General features: G+C 44.7%; 1 protein-coding gene across 1 annotated transcript in view; it reads left to right on the plus strand.

Moving 5' to 3' along the window:
- The window catches only part of scai (suppressor of cancer cell invasion), a 115,743-nt gene that overhangs the window by 96,556 nt on the left and 11,344 nt on the right, over positions 1-7,843 (plus strand). The gene's annotated exons all lie outside the window — the stretch shown is intronic.

The raw sequence follows: 7,843 nt of genomic DNA on the forward strand, positions 1-7,843 counted from the left end.
AATTGAAACCACACCTTGCCTAATCACTCTACTCTAATTCTTGTGGGGTTGAGGTCATAAAGTCTGATAGTAGATGGTTTGGCTTTGTTAATCCTTGCTGTAAAGAGCTCAAGCATAACTATGTCTAGAAAATACGCCAACCACTGTTTTATACAAAGCGAGTGAGGAGGGAGTCAGCGTTGAGCTATCATTTTCTTGGTTGCAGTTGAGCCGGCTAGTCAAATTTTCTCTGTCTCCCAAGCAGGTGTAATTTAGAGTCGTCATTAAGTAACAAAACAATCGGGTCAGTAGGAACTCGACATCCTATCACATCAGATATTATTGATGTTGTTTTATTCCAAAACTCATGCACCTGTTCACACTCCCAGACCATATGCAGGAAAGTTCCAGTTTGTTCAGGTTGACAGAATGTACAATAGGCAGTGGGAATGACTTTAGAGACGTATCTCTTCTGCGGAGTCCAATATGTCCTATGACATATGTTGAAGTGGATATACTGGTGATTTGGGTTCTTGGAACAGTGTAAAATGTTGTCCCAAACTGTCTCCCAATTAATTGCGTTCCCCTCAGGGCTCAGCTCTCGCTCCCATTTCTTTACTATTGGGAGTTCTCCTATGGATACTTGCATCAGTTTAGCATAAATCTTGGACACATCCTCTCACAGGAAAACCAACAAACCATTTAATGATTGGGTGCGCAGACTGTTTCCCCATGGCACTCCATAACATTTTAGGGCTGATCTTAAGTGAAGATAAAACTAGAAGGATGTCCTGGGGACCTCAAAACTAGCTCTCAGGTCTTCAAAACTCAACATACTTTTCTCATTGAATAGCTGGTCTAAAGTATAAATACCTCTGTCACTCAACTGCTTACAAGCAAAGGGTTTGTTACCAGACATTAAGTGTGTATTGTGCCATATTGGGGTGTTCAAATGCCACTTATTGGTGTAGCGTAGTTGCTCCTCCACCTGTTTAAAGTTGGCCAGTGTGTTGGTGATAATAGGGATAGGTTAGCATACATTTTTTTGGACACACACCTGCAAAGGCAAGGTCTTGCAGTCTTAGACTTCCAGTGAGGTTTTGCTCTATTTCTCTCCATGGAACTGTAGATGAGGGGTCTATCCAAACTTTGAGGGCCCATAGCTGAAAGGCTCTGTGATACATTTTAAGGTTGGGGAGGGCCAGGCCTCCCGTGTTTGTGGTACGTTGCAGGGTAGAGTATTTTAGCCTAGGTTGTTTATTGTTCTAAATATACTGCCGAATTAAAGTATCAAGTTTCTTCCAGAAATGTATTGGTGGGGGTAAGGCGATCATTGTACAGTCGTGGCCAAAAGTTTTGAGAATTACATAAATATTGGAAATTGGAAAAGTTGCTGCTTAAGTTTTTATAATAGCAATTTGCATATACTCCAGAATGTTATGAACAGTGATCAGATGAATTGCATAGTCCTTCTTTGCCATGAAAATTCCACTGCATTTCATTGCTGTCATTAAAGGACCTGCTGAGATCATTTCAGTAATCGTCTTGTTAACTCAGGTGAGAATGTTGACGAGCACAAGGCTGGAGATCATTATGTCAGGCTGATTGGGTTAGAATGGCAGACTTGACATGTTAAAAGGAGGGTGATGCTTGAAATCATTGTTCTTCCATTGTTAACCATGGTGACCTGCAAAGAAACGTGTGCAGCCATCATTGCGTTGCATAAAAATGGCTTCACAGGCAAGGATATTGTGGCTACTAAGATTGCACCTAAATCACCAATTTATAGGATTATCAAGAACTTCAAGGAAAGAGCTTCAATTCTTGTTAAGAAGGCTTCAGGGCGTCCAAGGAAGTCCAGCAAGCGCCAGGATCGTCTCCTAAAGAGGATTCAGCTGCGGGATCGGAGTGCCACCAGTGCAGAGCTTGCTCAGGAATGGCAGCAGGCAGGTGTGAGCGCATCTGCACGCACAGTGAGGCGAAGACTTTTGGAAGATGGGCTGGTGTCAAGAAGGGCAGCAAAGAAGCCACTTCTCTCCAAAAAAAACATCAGGGACAGATTGATCTTCTGCAGAAAGTATGGTGAATGGACTGCTGAGGACTGGGGCAAAGTCATATTCTCCGATGAAGCCTGTTTCCGATTGTTTGGGGCATCTGGAAAAAGGCTTGTCCGGAGAAGAAAAGGTGAGCGCTACCATCAGTCCTGTGTCATGCCAACAGTAAAGCATCCTGAGACCATTCATGTGTGGGGTTGCTTCTCATCCAAGGGAGTGGGCTCACTTAGAATTTTGCCCAAAAACACAGCCATGAATAAAGAATGGTACCAAAACACCCTCCAACAGCAACTTCTTCCAACAATCCAACAACAGTTTGGTGAAGAACAATGCATTTTCCAGCACGATGGAGCACCGTGCCATAAGGCAAAAGTGATAACTAAGTGGCTCGAGGACCAAAACGTTGAAATTTTGGGTCCATGGCCTGGAAACTCCCCAGATCTTAATCCCATTGAGAACTTGTGGTCAATCCTCAAGAGGCGGGTGGACAAACAAAAACCCACTAATTCTGACAAACTCCAAGAAGTGATTATGAAAGAATGGGTTGCTATCAGTCAGGATTTGGCCCAGAAGTTGATTGAGAGCATGCCCAGTCGAATTGCAGAGGTCCTGAAAAAGAAGGGCCAACACTGCAAATACTGACTCTTTGCATAAATGTCATGTAATTGTCAATAAAAGCCTTTGAAACGTATAAAGTGCTTGTAATTATATTTCAGTACATCACAGAAACAACTGAAAAAAAGATCTAAAAGTAGTTTAGCAGCAAACTTTGTGAAAACTAATATTTGTGTCATTCTCAAAACTTTTGGCCACGACTGTACTTAAGAAATTCATACGGGGAACTATGTTCGTTTTAACAACAGCAATCCTGGACCATAGTGATGCCGGCAGCGCAGACCAATTGGCCAGATCCCTTCGAACACTATTTAATATAGTTTCATAGTTGTCCTGGACAACTCACTGTAGCGATGCGTGTATGATGATGCCTAACTATGTAATTTTGCTTTGGGTTGGTATTGTAACACTAATAGCTGGTGTCACATGATTGTTGTTCATAAAAGAAGATTAGATTTATTCCAGTTAATTTTATAGCTGGAGATTGAGCCAAATTCGTTGAAAATATTAAGAATTTTTGGAATAGAGTCCTCAAGATCAGAGATGTACAACAAAGTATAATCTGCAAATAATGATATTGAGCTGCTATTGGATTTAATCTGGACATTACAGATTTTATTTTGCCTTATGTCTTGGGCTAACGGTTCAAGAGAGATTGCAAACAGCATGGTTTGCCAAGACTTTGGAATAAAGCTTAATATCAGTCCTGATGAGGCTGATGGGCCTGAAATTTGAGCAATCCGTAAGATCTTTGCCCTTTTTGGGTGGGTTAATGCTGATTGAAGTTACTCTAATGTTATAGGTTGACCCAGTTCTTCTGCCTCCTCTGGGTCAAGGAGAGGCAGGTTTAGTTCTTTTAGGAACTCCTGGCACTGTCGGATCTGGGTTGCAGGAGGACTCAGACAACTTGAATCGAAGGATTGAAAAGTGGCGCTGATATCTTTAGGATTTGTTGAGAATGCTGTTGATTGGATTCGCTTTGTTTTACAGCCATTAAAATAATAATTTTGCCTCACTCTTTGCATTATGAATTCAGCTCTTAGCAGATCATTTAGCTCTGTTTGACTTGTGACTAAGAGTATGTGTAGATTTAGAAAAACAAATCTTAAGAGACTGTTCTAAAGATTTACAGTGTTTTTCCAGCTCCGCAATCCTTGCCTCTCTTTTCCTCTTCAAGTTGACCGCGAAGGAAGATGTGAAATCTCTAATAAATCCTTTAGTTGCCTGCCAAATAAATGCAGGGTCAGAAACTGAGCAGTTTGATATAAACTCAGCCAGTTTGGCTCTAAATTCTGCATCAAAAGCTGTGTTCTAGAGAAGGGAATTATTAAATTGCCACCTCCTAGATCTCGATGGAGGGGAGTGAGGAACCGGTGATGCGTTGGGCAGTTTTCATCATGGTCCAGCGGTAGAAGTTCGGTAGACAGGTGGACCTTCGAGTCTCTTTAGAAAGATGAGACGCTGGTGAGCCTTCTTGATCAGGGTAGAGGTGTTGAGGGTCCAAGAGAGGTCCTCAGAGATGTGGACACCCAGAAACTTGAAGCTGGTGACACGCTCCACCTCAGTCCCGTTGATGAGAATGGGGGTGTGTGTGCTAGCTTTAGACTTCCTGAAGTCCACAATGAGCTCTTTGGTCTTCTTGGTGTTGAGAGCCAGGTTGTTGTCAGTGCACCACGATGATAGGTGCTGGACCTCCTCCCTGTAGGCCATCTCGTCGTCGTTGCTGATGAGACCAATCACCGTAGTGTCGTCTGCAAACTTTAATTCAATTAAATTTTATTTATAGTATCAAATCATAACAAGAGTTATCTCAAAACACTTTACAGATAGAGTAGGTCTAGACCACACTCTATAATTTATAAAGTCCCAACAATTCTAGTAATTCCAGTAATTCCCCCAAGAGCAAGCATAGTGCGACAGTGGCGAGGAAAAACTCCCTTTTAGGAAGAAACCTTAGCAGACCCAGGCTCTTTGTAGACGGTGTCTGACGGTGCCGGTTGGGGATATGATGAACAGTGGCTATAATAGTCACGATAAAGATAATGTAACAGTGACTAAAAATGGTAGTCTTAGTAGTTAATGTCATGTCCTAGCAGGGCACTGCAGGGCGTTACAGTATGTACAGTAGAGCATAGCTGGATGTAGCAGGATGCAGCAGGGTTCAGCAAGACGCAGCAGGACACAGCAGGGTACCGCAGAGCGTAGCAGGACGAAGCAGGACCACGGCGACAGCTGCAACCAAGATCTTGGTGCCATCCTAATCCAAGAAAAAAAAAAACAGAAGGTCTCCGGGGAGTAAACTCCCCAGAGCTAGGTTAGTAACAAGCATTTCTGGATCTCCTCACACACCTTACAATGGTGTTAGAACCATGTACAGGTGTGCAGTCGTAGGTGAAGAGGGAGTAAAGGAGAGGGCTTAGCACACATCCCTGTGGTACGCCAGTGTTCAGGGTGATGGTTGAGGAGGTGTGATTATCTAACCTAACGGACTGAGGTCTGTTTGTTAGGAAGTCCAGAATCCAGTTACAGAGGGAGGTATTGATGCCTAGCACACTGAGTTTGGTGATCAGTTTGGAGGGGATGATGGTGTTGAATGCTGAACTAAAGTCAATGAACAGCATTCTCACATAGGTGTTGCTGTTGTCAGGTGGGACAGGGCAGAGTGAAGTGCCATAGAGGTGGCATCCTCTGTACTCCTGTTTTCACGGTAGGCAAATTGGTCCAGTGAAGGTGGTAAGCAGGTCTTGAGATGGGCCAGGACCAGCCTCTCGAGGCACTTCATAATGATGGGGGTGAGTGCAACTGGACGGAAGTCATTATGGCTTGTTGCAGTGTGTGTGCAGAGTGTTTTCGGCACCGGCACGATGGAGGTGGTTTTAAAGCACGCGGGGACAGCTGCCTGGTCTAGTGACAGATTAAATATGTCAGTCCAAACCTCAGTCAGCTGCACAGCACAGGCCCTGAGTACACGCCCGGGGAAACTATCAGGACCAGCAGCCTTGCGTGCATTAACCCTGCTCAGTGCCACACACACGTCGGTGGTGGAGAATGTGAGGGGCTGGTATCTGCAGAGACCACAGCCTTGAAGGCCACCTCCTTGTTGTCCCTATTGAAGCGGCCAAAGAAGTGGTTCAGCTCATCAGGCAAAGAGGTGTCGGTGACAGGGGGGGTGGAGTTGGTAGCTTTGTAGTCTGTGATGGTCTATGTTCTTCCTTCTTAAATAGTCAAGGAATTTAGCTCGTTTGATCGGCCCTTTTAGCCCCCTGATGTTAACTGAAAGGATTGAAAGTTCAGTCATCTTCTAAATTTACAAGCATACATGTCTCACGTACCCTACCGGAATTCACTGATAAATTTGTAGCAAAGGGGGAACTGTTAGATCTGAGCAAAGTGTGGTAAAAACATAAAAAATAAAATAAATCCCCTAACCCTCTGAGACCGCAGACCCCATCCCCTATCTGTAAGATACGTGGCCAGATCAAACGCAGCTCGCGTAAACTCTAGCCCACAATTGCCCCTCCTGTCTGAAGTCACAGGTACGTTGAAACAGGTCTGGTGAACTTCTTATGTTAAACATGAACGGTGTTAGAAAAACCCTAGAACTAGGTCTCAACCAGCTATCAAATTCTGAAATAAGCTGTGTGAAAAACACCAACCTGGTTAGAGTAATAAACATAGATTATAAGATGGACAGTCAGCATTTATCCTGTTTTTCAGTCTGGTTAAATGTTAACAAACATAGATTATAAACTGGACGGTCAGTATTTATCATGTTTTTTCAGTCTGGTTAAATGTCCTCGAGACAAATTTAGCATGGTAGCCCAGACACCGCTAGTCCACAGCTGCTGGGTCCGCCAGCCTCGGCCCCGCCGCCAGCAGCAGACGCGAAGTCCCCTCGCCGTCCTCTGGCTCCGTTGTCGCCAACAGGCCCCGGGGCGGAGCGGCCCGTGTTGATGTCGCATCATCCTCCACATCCAGCTCCAGACAGAAAACGTCCGCATCTGTGGCTGCAGTGAAGGCGAACTCTCTCCCTCCGTGGATCACTCTCAGGGTGGCCGGGTGGATGAGCAGGTCCGGGGCGCCCCTAGCATGTATCTCGTGTTGTGCTCCTTCAAGCTCCCAATGCCGCTGGGTTGTGAATGCACCGCAGTCAGGTTGCATCAGATCACGCACCATAGTTCCCTTCGTCTCAAGCTCGGCCCTGATGTGTTGCAGCGAGGCATTCATTTCCGTTAGCGCTCCCTTTACTGCGTTGTAAACCACTGATTCAAGCACACTTAGTTGCTTTTCCAAGACCTGAGCGATCAAGTCCTCCATGTTCGGGCCTGAGCTAGCATCAGTCGCTATGTTAGCCACCGCTCTGTTAGCCGCCGCCATGTTAGCAGATTTTTGTGTCCGAGTAGGTAGCTTAGACGACAACGGGACCTGTTTTCTCGTACTTGCAGGCAATTCACTGAGTCACTGTGATAGCAGATAAAACGATTTGGCGTCGAAGAAAAAGGAATACACCTGGTTATTCAATGAAATGTGGAGGTGGGTACGAGAGCTCTAGCTTTCTGCTGGTCACGTGATCTCCCCTCTCCCCGTTATTTTGAACAGTTGACCCTAGGTATTTATAGTCGTCCACCTTTACCATCTCTACTCCTTGCACCTCCTGTCCTCCCTCTCATTCACGCACATGCATTCCTTTTTGCTTCTACTTCTTCCGCTTTTCTCCAATGCATACCTCCACTTCTCCAGGCTCAGAGCCGGTCCTTGATATAATCCCACCTTTATCTTAAACCCATCTGCCACACACCTCACCCTTTGTCACACTGCCCTCGTACTTATCCTGCACCAATCTTAAATACTTCTCTTCTACTCCCTACTACTTCAATATCACACCTCCTCTCTCAATACATATGCTTTCTTTAGGTCCACAAAGACACAATGTAACTCCTTCTGACCTTTTCTTTACTACTCAACATTCTCAAAGCAAACATTGCATCTGTGGTGCTCTTTCCTGGCATTAAACCATACTGCTGCTCGCTAATCATCACCTCTCCTCTTAACTTTTCTTCCATTACTCTTTCCCAAAGCTTCATGCCATGGTCGGTGGAGGAGGACTTACTCCATCTGAGGGTTGTCTCCCCCTAAAAATCATTATCATTAAAAACCATGCTGTGTAATGTAAATAATATAATAGTATGTACTGT

The sequence above is a fragment of the Sander lucioperca genome, chromosome 14, assembly GCF_008315115.2.
Source record: "Sander lucioperca isolate FBNREF2018 chromosome 14, SLUC_FBN_1.2, whole genome shotgun sequence".
In the NCBI taxonomy this organism is placed as follows: domain Eukaryota; kingdom Metazoa; phylum Chordata; class Actinopteri; order Perciformes; family Percidae; genus Sander; species Sander lucioperca.